Genomic DNA, 12,504 nt, shown 5'->3' with positions numbered 1-12,504 from the left:
TATGTCCAGCAGTGGGATTGCTGGGTCATAAGGCAGTGCTGGGAAAACTGGTCAACCACTTGTAAAAGAATGAAACTAGATCAGTTTCTAACACTGCACACAAAAATAAATTCAAAATGGATTAATGATCTAAACGTAAGACCGGAAACTATAAAACTCCTAGAGGAGAACATAGGCAAAACACTCTCTGACATAAATCACAGCAGGATCCTCTATGATCCACCTCACAGGTTACTGGAAATAAAAGCAAAAATAAACAAATGGGATCTAATTAAAATTAAAAGCTTCTGCACAACAAAGGAAACTATAAGCAAGGTGAAAAGACAGCCTTCTGAATGGGAAAAAATAATAGCAAGTGAAACAACTGACAAACAACTAATGTCAAAAATATACAAGCAACTTATGCAGCTCAATTCCAGAAAAATAAATGACCCAATCAAAAAGTGGGCCAAAGAACTAAATAGACATTTCTCCAAAGAAGACATATGGATGGCTAACAAACACATGAAAAGATGCTCATTATTAGAGAAATGCAAATCAAAACCACAATGAGGTACCATTTCACACCAGTCAGAATGGCTGTGATCCAAAAGTCTACAAGCAACAAATGCTGGAGAGGGTGTGGAGAAAAGGGAACCCTCTTACACTGTTGCTGGGAATGCAAACTAGTACAGCCACTGTGGAGAACACTGTGGAGATTCCTTAAAAAATTGCAAATATTAAGTTTTTTAGCTCTAGAACTTTTATTTCTTTTTTGTTAAAATTTCTCTGCCAAGAAACCCATCTTTTCAATTAATCTTAAGAGCACTTTAATCAGGGATATTTAAATTCTGTCAGGTAACTCTAATAGTTGAATATTTGGGGAAATTTTGGGGAGTCTTCTTTTTCCTTTTGGTTTTCCGTTGATCTCTTTTATATGAGCTTTTTCCTTCTTTTAGTGACAGACAAGAAGATAAAAACTTTTAGAAATCTTTCAGAAAAGATTTTGTTTTGCTTCTTCTATTTAGATATAGATTTAGGTATAGAAGACAGTATTTAACTCATTCTCAGTGTAAAGCTTTGCTTAAACAAAAATTGTGGCACTGTCAGAAGCAGACCTCTCCATGGAGAAACTGAACTCTATAATAACTTCACTGCTGTTGCAGCTTTCATCCATCACTAGGTAATTATTTAGTTTAATTCAGTTTCCTGTTCTTCAACCCAACCAGACCCCTGATCATTGCTGTTTCTGCAGGAAACCAGACCCAGCTGCTGCCCCAGTGCGACTCCGTGTTTGAACCAGCAGGCCCTGCAGCCTCAGAGGAGAGCGCCCCCTACTGCTTAGGTGAGAGTCCCACAGAACAGAAGCTGCTACTCAACCCCTAAGGTCAACACCCCATCGTCCCATTTCTCTCTCCTCAGACAGCAGACAGCTCCGCCTGGTGGATGGAGGAGGTCTCTGTGCCGGGAGAGTGGAGATTCTTGACCAAGGCTCCTGGGGCACCATCTGTGATGACGGCTGGGACTTGGATGATGCCCGCGTGGTGTGCAGGCAGCTGGGCTGTGGAGAAGCCCTCAATGCCACGAGGTCTGCTCACTTCGGAGCAGGATCAGGGCCCATCTGGCTGGACGACCTGAACTGCACAGGAAATGAATCCCACGTGTGGAGGTGCCCTTCCTGGGGCTGGGGGCGGCACGACTGCAGACACAAGGAGGACGCCGGGGTCATCTGCTCAGGTCAGTGCTGCACACTGTCCACAGGCTGGGGGAGGGGTGGGGTCCTGGAGGACGGGGATCTGAGCCCTGAGGGAGAGATGCTGAAAGGACCAGAGAAGGAGGCTTCCTCCCGTGGAGCCTGTCTTTCCAGCAGACGTGAAGATGAGGTGCTTTCATTTCTTCCTGTATCAGCTGAGATTCTGGTCCTTTCTTCTCAGTAGTGTTTCCTGACAGAGCTGTTTCTTACAGTTAACACTTGAAAGCAGGGCTCACTCTGCAGTTATCTGTGGAAGTAACACCTGGAAATCCTGGGCTTCCCAGGTTGTGCTCGTGCTAAAGAACCTGCCTGCCATTGCAGGAGATGTAAAAGATGTGGGTTCAGTCCCTGGGTTAGGAAGATCCCCTGGAGGAGGGCATGACAACCCATTCCAGGATTCTTGCCTGAGAATCCTATGGACAGAGGAGCCTGGCATAGTGAAAACTCATATTTTTCCCTTACAGTTCTGTTTTCTAGGAGTCTGAAGAGAGTCTCCATAGGCCAACATCCCAGTGTCCACAGGGCTGCGTTCTTCCTGGAGTCTCTGGGCAGGACTCTTTCCCAGCTTTTTCTGGTTTCCTGTGTGGCCTCACTTCTTGGCTTAGAGCCCTCTTTATTCTTTTTCAACAACAGTGCCTCTTCCAACCGTTCTCTCTCACTCACATTTCCCTTTGACTGAAGCTGGGAAAGATGGCGCATTTCTCAGCATAGCGGGTTTAAAGATGTGTTAGGCTGGGCTCACATGATTAATCCACAATATTTGAGATTTATCACTCCATCCCAAGGTCCTTATTAATCACATCTGTAAAATCTCCTTTGAAATGTAAGGTAACTGTGACAGGTTCGGGGATTAGGCTGTGGACATCTCTGGGGGTCCATTATTCTGTCAACCACCTCACTGTCCACATCACATTCCTTTTACATGTTCTTTTAGAAGTTTTCTCAGGACTCAGGATTCAGCTCCCATCACTGCAGCTGCCCCGTTTGGTCTTCCTCTTTGTTCATATCTACATTGTTGTGGTAGAAATAGATGTACAAACAACAATGGGCAAAGTCAGTGAAAGGGAGGCAAAAGTCAGTCTTGTCACCCAGTGGGCATCTCCTCCGCTGGGTCAGGGGTGTATGGTCACTATTTCTGGGAGAGAGGAAAACCCAGAGCACTGAGTGGAATGCTCACTGTGTCCCATCTCCTCCCTTTCAATCTCAGAGTTCCTGGCCCTCAGGATGGTGAGTGAGGACCAGCAGTGTGCTGGGTGGCTGGAAGTTTTCTACAGCGGGACCTGGGGCAGTGTCTGCCGCAGCCCCATGGATGATGTCACCGTGTCCATCATCTGCAGTCAGCTTGGCTGTGGGGACAGTGGAAGTCTCAACACCTCTGTTGGTCTCAGGGAAGGTTCTAGACCCCATTGGGTAGATGGAATCCAGTGCCAGAGAACTGACCACTCTCTCTGGCAGTGTCCTTCTGACCCTTGGAATTACAACTCATGCTCTCCCAAGGAGGAAGCCTATATCTCGTGTGCAGGTGACTTACTGTCTGCTTCTGTGTCACTCCCAACCATGTAGGATGTCGTTAGTATGATTTCATATTTTCAAATCTAACTGATGGGTTTTGGTTGAATCTACAAAATGTACATGTGTATTTATATTTGTTTCTGTGTCTGTTTGCTGTTGTTATGGTAAACAACTAATTAGATAAAGTAATTTCAGCTGCTGATAAGATACAGTGACCCTCTCAGCCAAGTAGATGATGAGGCTTCTGTGGTCTTGTCATTTGACTGTGACCAAAACCTTAGATACTCATGTTTGGGGACAAGACCTCCCCAAGCCATCCCTGATCCAGAGCTTCCCATCATTGCTTCTGCAGGAAGAAGACCCAAGAGCTGTCCAGCTGCTGCCCCCTGCACAGGTACGTCAGCCCCGCCCCCTCCCCTGTGGCTCCCAGAGGCTCCTTCCTCCCACCAGGGCAGTCACAGGAGGGGCTGCTGCCTTTTCAGACAGAGAGAAGCTCCGGCTCAGGGGAGGAGACAGCGAGTGCTCAGGGCGGGTGGAGGTCTGGCATAGCGGCTCCTGGGGCACCGTGTGTGATGACTCCTGGAGCCTGGCAGAGGCCGAGGTGGTGTGTCAGCAGCTGGGCTGTGGCCAGGCCCTGGAAGCCGTGCAGGCCGCGACATTCGGCCCTGGAAATGGGAGCATCTGGCTGGACGAGGTGCAGTGCAGGCACCGGGAGTCCTCCCTGTGGGACTGTGCTGCGGAGCCCTGGGGGCAGAGCGACTGCAAGCATGATGAGGATGCTGGTGTGAGGTGCTCAGGTGAGTGAGGGGCTTGGGGTCCACCCTGGGCAGCACGGGGGCAGTGGGCTGGGCTGGGCATGGTGGGGAGTTTATGTTCAGACATCCTGTGTGCTGGGGCTCTGATCTAGGAAGGGGGAGCCAGGAAGACCAAACACTGATGTCGTGGAGACTGAGTGGTGATTTCAGGCTCAAGAGTGAAAAAAGGGCTGCCCTGCATTCTGGCCAATTCCCTTTACCCAAACTCCTGTTTTTCTCTTTAGGTGCAAGGACAACATTGCCCCCAACTACAGCAGGTACTGTGATCCATCTATGATCAGGGGAGAATACTAAGATTCTGGGGACCTGTTCTGTGGGCTCTCTGACAGCTCAGGAGAGGAAACAGTCTGAGGAGCCTCTGGCTGTTGGGGAGGAGCCAGGGCATTACGTTGGGGAACTCCCCTACCCTGGTTCCCGGGGTCAGAATGTTCTCATGCCCGGGGTCCAAATGGGTCTGGTTCCCATGTTGCAGAATTTACTGTTCTCCCCCCTGCCCCTGAGTGTTGCTCCTCATCAGTGATGTGCAGGTCCCAGGAGTCTTTGATGCTCTGTCTCCTGAAGCCTAAGGAGAGGGGATGAGCCGGGTCCTCAGAGGCTTTTTTGGCAGTGCAGCTCAGTGTCAATCGCTGGCTCTGCCTTGGGGCAACACGCTGGAGTGAGGTTGGCTTGTCTGAGGAGGAGACCTGGAGAATCACTGTTAGTGTACTTGTATCTGAAACTGGGACACCATTGTTCAGAGCTTCTGGAAATTCTGGCACAGAGGGTTTCTCTGCCCAGGACCTTCTCCAACCCTCTTTCCTGTTCTCTTAGGGACCAGACCAGCCTCGAATCCTCTCCCTGGCATCTTCTCCCTGCCTTGGGTCCTCTGCCTCATCCTGGGAGTCCTTCTCTTCCTGGTCCTCGTCATCCTGGTGACTCAGCTGCTCAGATGGAGAGCAGAGCGCAGAGGTGGGCTGCAGGGGGAACTGGGGACCAGCAAGAGTGTGTGGAGGCTGAAGATGGGGCAGGTGTGAGGAGGGGAACCTGGGCCAGGTGTCTGTTCTGAGTCTGCAGAACTTCATGTGCTCCGTGCTGAGCTCTGAGTGCTGAGTAGGCAGAGGCTTTTAGGACTGGTATATGAACTCTCATAAGTCATAGCCTCTCCTGTGAGATGAGACAGAATTGGGTCTGAGCTGTATTCAGGGCCAGATGAGGGGAGAAGGTGCCAACAGGTGCATTGGGTGGGAAGTTAACCTGAGGTCCTGACAAGCCCTCTGTGAGCACTGGGGAGATAAAGGGTGTGTCTGCTGGATCGGGGTATCTGGGATGGCATCTCTGACCTACTGAGGGATCTCTCAGCCTGCTGGACCAGGGTGTCTGGGGCAGCATCTCTGACCTGCTAGGGCATCTCTAAGCCTTTTCCAGCTATGAAGATGCTCTTGCTGAAGCTGTGTATGAAGAACTTGATTACCTTGTGACACAGAAGGAGGGTCTTCTGGACACTCCAGGTGGGTGTCTCTGCCTGCCCTCCTGGGACCTCTGGTTGTCACCTCTCATTGGCTGTGTTCATCTTCTCAGCATCCGCAGCCCCCACACATGCCCCAGATTCACAGAGGCAGCTCCTCCAAAGTGGTAGGATGGCCTCTCAGAGCCCTGTGAGCCCCCAGCCCCCATCTACACTGCGTGAGCCAGGCTAGTTCTTTCTCAACCTTAACACTGTTCCTTTGGGTGTGGGGAGGGTCATTCTGTACATTGTGTGATGTTTGTCTCCACATTAGGCTTCCTGTCAGATGGTGAGGACAATGAGGACTCCAGATCTGCTCCAGGTAATAGAGATGGACCTGCCTCAGCTGGGTGTTGGGGAGGAGAGTTTCCATCATAGAGAGATGAGAGGCAAGGGAAACAGGTTTCCTTGGATGGAGCAGTAGCATCCATTGTTGAGATGGGGTCCATCCTCCCCCTTCTCTGGCTGTTCTGTCATGTCTCACATTTGGAGCTGGGCTCTCTGTGTCCAGAATCATAACAGAACCACATTGTTTCTAAAGATAACATCTGGAAAGCACAATTTGTCAAAATGCTTTAGTAATGCTTAATGGTATGAGAGTTCCTTTGAGAAAGATGTGTAAAATCATGTTTTGGCTTATGAACACTTCAAACTGAAACATGGTCTTAGAGGAAAAAAAAATCTTTTGAAACAAGGTGCCTCTATTTAGCGGCTCAGAAACTCTGGGTCAGAAGGGATCTTAGGTATTTCCCCGACGAACCCACTTACCGTGGTTTCATCTGACCCCTGCTCTGCCCCAGAAGCCCCAGATCAGAGGACTGATGCCCCTGGTGAGGGTTATGATGATGCTGAAGAGGTACCAGTGCCTGGGGCTCCTCCTGCCTCTCAGGTGAGAGAAGAGGAAGTGCCCCCAGAGAAGAAAGATGGGATGAGGTCTCAGACAGGTGAGTGGGGTCAGCTCCTCTCCTGCAGTCTTCAGTCTCTGTCTTGGAAATGGTGAATTTGAGCTCCTCCATGCCCAGCCTCTCTAGAATTTCAAAACATCAGTAATCTCATGAATTTGATGGGCTTCCCTGGTGTCTCAGATGGTAAAGAATATGCCTGCAATGCAGGAGACCCAGATTTGATCTCTCCTGGTTGGGAAGATCTCCTGGAGAAGGGAATGGCAACCCACTCCAGTATTCTTGTATGGAGAATCCCATAGACAGAGGAGTCTGGCAGGCTGTAGTCCATAGGGTCACAAAGAGTTGGACATGACAGTCTCAACCATATACTATCTTTAATGCTATCACACTCCTTGGCAGTGAGGAATCATTCTCCTTTTGGCATTTATGTCTCCATACTGCAACACAAATTTTCACTTTATATGTGATATGCTTGCATTAAGATTTACAGATTAGGGCATTTCCTGACAATCTAGTGGTTAGGACTCTGCACTTTCACTGCTAGGACTCGAGTTCAATCCCTGGTCAAGCAACTAAGATCCCACAAGCATTGTTCAGTGGCCAAAAGGAAAAGAAAACTTGATTATTTGAGCATATTTATGAAATCCACAAATAGAACAAGTGTTTTGATAACTCTTTTGTGCTGTCTTATACATGAAAGGTAGTCGGAGATTTTTAAAAATGTACTGCGGTATTGAATTTGTGAAGTATTCTGATAATTTAAGATGAGCTCTGTTTATATGTCAGCACTAATGTACAAAATCTATGATATGCAGTGGCCTTAACATTAAGCCATGTTGCTAGTTCGTAGACCAGAATTTGTGGTCAGCTAAAGTCTAATTTGCTCCAGACTTTTCAGTAGCCAAGAGAAGACACTCATTCTCTAGAAAAAAGCATTTCTCCATCTGAGGGCCTGTGTGGTCCCTGGGAAGGGGCATCCTGTGGTTGCACCTTGATACTATTTGTGGACATTTGGGAACAGAAGTTAACTAAGAGCAGAGCTGGTTTGTGAGTGAGGAACTCATATTTCCCTGTGTCCACTCTCCCTCTCATGGTAATTTCACGTCTGTCTGTTGTGAGAGGAGAACACTAAACTCGTTGGTATGTTGTTACCGTTCTTGGCCATCTCCCTGCTGATTGTGTAGCCTGGAGGCAGGTCTTCCCAGAGCTCCTGTGTGAGCACAGGTCTCCTGTGATGCAGGGTTTCCACATGCACTGAGGCCCCAGAGACCACATGAACTGGATCTGAGAGGACAGCCAGGATCCATCCTCACTGTAACTGATGTGAAACAGCCTGAACCTCCTTGCCCACACCTGGGTCCCAGGGGTGCTTTGTTATCACCACTTAATTGACTCACTTCCACAACACGGTCTGGTCCCCTTTGTCTCAGTTCTAATCATACTTTTCTTTACTATTTCAGGCTCTTCTCTGTTCGTCTTTGGAGAGGAAGCTGATCCTGCGGAAGGAGAAGAGAGCCCATGGCTGCTCCAGGGGGACAAAGGGGACCCTGGGTATGATGACATTGATGTGCCTCAGGAACATCCACAGTGATTTTCCCATGATGTTGTATTAAATATGAGATGAATTCTCAGATATTCTAATTGCCTGTATTTTAATGCAGTAATGCTGACCTACTGTAATTGTGTTATATTGAAATTGTTCAAAATGAAATATTCTGAATAAAGTAACTTTTTGCTGTGTTGCTAATTTACAAGTTACACATCAAATGCTTTTAAAGGATTGGTCTGGTTCTCAAACACCATTTTGCTCAAAGGAAAACAAGACGTCCTGCCTTCTTTTCTCACCTCCTTCAAAGGCTAATGAGGCCATGACTTTGCCTGGGATCACAGATGCTCCAGGTCACTCTTACTTAGAAAAAGCACCTAAACTTTGTCTACATTCACACCCTCAAACCTAGCAAGATGAATTTGTCGACCAAAAAATACAGTCAGAATCTGATAGAGTTATTTCATTTGGTGGGGATGTTTAGGACTCCAGGCCCTGGAGACAGCATCTCAGCAGCTCTGAGAAAACTGCTCCAAGGAGGCAGGAGGGGAAGTCAGCCTATATACAAGTTTGCAACAAAGGCAGCAGGCAGACTGAACATCAAAGTCAGGTATCAAGTTAAGGAAGTTAGCACTCGGCTTCTGGGAAGATGCAAGCCTCTGGACTCACTGGATTCATTCCTTCCACATGCAGCTCAGCTATCTGGGGCCAACCCTGGTTCCCTGTTCACCTTACGGAGCGGCAGACGGCTGCTGATTGCATCCCCCAGCTCCTCAGCAATCACCATGCAGGGGGTGGCAGCATCCCCTCGATCAGTTTTGGGAGCCCTCATTCACATTTGAAGGCCAGAAATCGCTAATGGCTGTGACATTTCTTGTTTATTAATATGGCAGGAGATATTTTCATTTCAGAAACTCATGGAAAAAAACCCAATCCTGTATGTTCTTCTCTGAGATGTCACATCACCTGTTTTTAACCTATTCTTGGGCACCAGATTTGGATGTGAGTTTCAAAGTGGGACATTGGCTGGTAAGAGAGAATGGATACAGCTTTTCTTATCCTGCCTAAATTTTCATGGACCAGTTAAAAATCTAACTTGAGGTAACTGCATCTTTCTTTTTCATTACCCATTCCCTGGGTTACTTTATCTGTTTATTTCTCAAGTAGAGAGAGGTTCCTTTTTGCTCTTCTCCCATGTCTAGTTGGTTATCAAATCCTTATAAATCCATTCTTTCCATCCCTTTGTGCTATTTCTTCAGGATGTTGCTATTTCTTGTCTCTCCAGTAATCTATCCCTCTGAGTGAATTATATCAGCTCATATCTCTTTCTAAGTTGATGGAAGGCAAATTGGTGCTCACCACACCCTGCCTCCAGGTGGAACAGCAGGGCAAGAAAGTGGAGACCTAGGCAGAGGGGATGCAGAAGAAGGGATGTAGATGGGAAGATCAGGAACATTTGGGTATTTATGTTTCAAATATGTGGATGGAGGTATCTGATATGATTGAAAACTTAAAGGAAGAATTTCAGACTAGTGGACTTCTCTGAAAACATATTGTTTCAAGATTGCTTTAAACTGGTTACTATTGAAAATGTTAACGTGATCCTGCTGTGATTTTTCAGGGTAGGGACAGCTCTCATGTAGGAGTGGCCAAGTAAATACTATTTTTATACAACATGTCTCCCCCACCCCCATTCCATTGTGGACACGTGGAGAAGCTGCTGAACTAATATAAGAACTGAGAGTGCTGGCCTGGCTGTGAGCTGAGTCCACCCAGTTACTGCTTGATGGCCTGCATGGTGTCCAGGGCTCCAACCTACTCTCACACTTGCAGTCTTTGTAGTTCTAGGCTGTGCCTGGGGGTGGGAAGATGCCCAGGACTTCTCCCAGGGCAGCTCACATAGCTGTTCACCACGGGGAAGTAATGAAATAAATGACATATGATGAAAGAAATAAAGTATATCCACCAAGAAGCTCAGTGAACTCCCAAAAACACAGATAAACAATCAAGTTCAGGAAAAGAATATGTGAACAAAATGAGATTAAAAATATTTCTTATCATTATTATTATTGTTTTTGGTTGCGCTGGGTCTTTGTTGCTGCACGTGGGCTTTCTCTAGTTGCGACAAGCAGGGACTACTCTTCTTTGTGGGCAGCAGCTTCTCTATGTGGGGGCTTCTCTTGTTGCAGAGCACAGGCTTTAGGCACTCAGGCTTCAATGGTTGCAGCATGCAGGCTTCTGTTTGCAGTGTGCAGGTCCTAGAGCATGGGCTCAGTAGTTGTTGTGCACCGGCTGAGTTGCTCCACAAAGGAAATTAATTGTTTTACAGAGATAGAAATGATAAGAAAGGAAGCAACAAGGAATTTGCTGATGGTTTATTGGTTAGTATTCTATCATTTCACTGCTGTGCCTGGATTGATCCTAGTCTGGGAATGGAGATTCCTCAGTCTCTACAATGAGGCAAAAAGAGGAGAAGGAACCAAACAAATTCTTTTGCTTAAGATTACAATGAATGAAACACAACAAAATGAAAAATGCTACAGACAGCATCAGCAACAGCAGAAGAATCTGTGATGTAGCAGACAATTAAAATTATGCAGCCAGAAGACAAAGAAGAAAAAATGAATGAAAAAATGTAAAAGAACCTTTGTGAACTATGGGATAACATTCAGAGAAACAACCTGCATATTATTGGAATCCCAGAAGGAGAAGAGAGGGAGGAAGAGACAGAGATTGTGCTTAAAGCAATAATACCAGATAAGTCCCAAATTGGACCAGATTTAGACATCCAAGTTCATGTAGCTAATAGGTCACCCCTGGAGTTCATTCAAAACTATTCTCTCCAAGACACATTTCCTGTAATCAAGACAAAGAGAGAATCTTAGAAGCATCAAGAGGAAAGTAAATGTTCACAGAAAAGAAATTCCCTTAAGAATATCATTGGGTTTATGAGAATAGACCTGGCAGGCCAGGAGAGATTAGGATGATATATTCAAAGTGATGAAAGCAAAAACCTGCCAACCAAGAATATTTTTCTCAGGAAAGTTGTCTTTCAGAAATGAAGATGATACAAAGACTTTCTCAAACAAACAACAGTTGAGGAAGTTCACCAACACAGGTTTGTCTTACAAGATTACTGAAGGGAGTTCTTCAAGGTAAATGAAGGATACTAATTATCATATGAAAGAAGATATAACAGATTTGTAGATGTAAGTATGTAATCCAATTCAGAATACTCTAATATACAAAATATACAGTGAAAGTCGTTCAGTGGTGTCCAACTCTGCGATCCCCTGGACTGTCTATGCAATTCTCCAGGCCAGAATACTGGAGTGGGTAGACTTTCCCTTCTCCAGGGGATCTTCCCAAGCCAGGGATCGAACCCAGGTCTCCCACATTGTAGGCAGATTCTTTACCAGCTGAGCCACAAGGGAAGCCCAAGAAGGCTGGAGTGGGTAGCATATCCCTTCTCCAAAGGATCTTTCCCGACCCAGGAAATGAACCAGGGTCTCTTGCATTGCAGGTGGTTTCTTTACCAACTGAGCAATCAGGGAAGCCCACAAAATACACAATGGACTTGTAAATGTAAATGTGTAATGCCGGGGTCCAGCCCTGGTGGATCCAGGGAATTCGAAGGGGGGACAGAGTCGGTGTCCTAAGAAAGAACTTATTTAATTGCAGCTATAAAGAGAGATTAGAAAAGGATAGTGTAGTAGGAAAATTAGTGGAGAAAAGGGGCTGAATAACTTGGTTTACGTGGAAAACCAATAAAACTCCAAGACAAGGAGTTTGCACTATCTACGTAGGCCACAGGCATCTGCTTGAATAGCGGAGAGTGCCCCGCCTTGGGCTCCCTCCCACGTGGTTCTTAGAAGCAAGGGCAAGTAAGTAGACATGGTGAGCCTCCACTCTCCAGATGGGAATTCAACCCGAAAAGAAGAGAAGGAAAAAAGACCACACGAGGGAAACCAGTCTTTCCAGGAACTGATCCGTTTCTTTATTTTTCAGGTCCACTTATATACTTTTTGTTATACATAGGGATGAATACAGAGTCACGTGGGGTCAGCAGACCTGACCCTTATCAAAATCAGGTGCTTTAGGCAGATGTATATAAAGGTCTTAAGGGATTTACATCATCTTCTGGCCAAGAGAACTAACATTTTATGGCCCTTTCTTTCTGAATACGGTCAGTCAACCAGAAAACTTATTCTTCCAGGGGTGAATTTTCTTAAACCAGGCACCAGATAAAGTTGCATTCCTATAGGGTGAAGGTGCAGTGGGTTACAATTAAGAAAGGAATTTAGTTAGCCTAAAGTTTAACATGATTAATATAAAAGTTTAATACCTATTTCTCCATTATGCTAGTTATATTCATTTATGTGTATAAGAGCAGGGAATATGGAGACTTGGCAGCAAATATTGGCCCAACAAATGAAAACCCTTCACCACTAATATTATACTAATAATTTTCTAACTTCTCAAAAGAGTCTGTAGTTAGAAAGTTTAAAACA

General features: G+C 46.2%; 1 pseudogene; it reads left to right on the top strand.

Moving 5' to 3' along the window:
- LOC128048719 (antigen WC1.1-like) overlaps positions 1-8,049 on the top strand; it is a 58,662-nt pseudogene extending 50,613 nt beyond the window's left edge.
- The last annotated feature ends 4,455 nt before the right edge of the window (positions 8,050-12,504 follow it).

The sequence above is a fragment of the Budorcas taxicolor genome, chromosome 5 (genome assembly GCF_023091745.1).
Source record: "Budorcas taxicolor isolate Tak-1 chromosome 5, Takin1.1, whole genome shotgun sequence".
NCBI lineage: Eukaryota > Metazoa > Chordata > Mammalia > Artiodactyla > Bovidae > Budorcas > Budorcas taxicolor.
The sequence above is the reverse complement of the archived record's forward strand: the minus strand, read 5'-3'. Positions and strand labels throughout refer to the sequence as shown.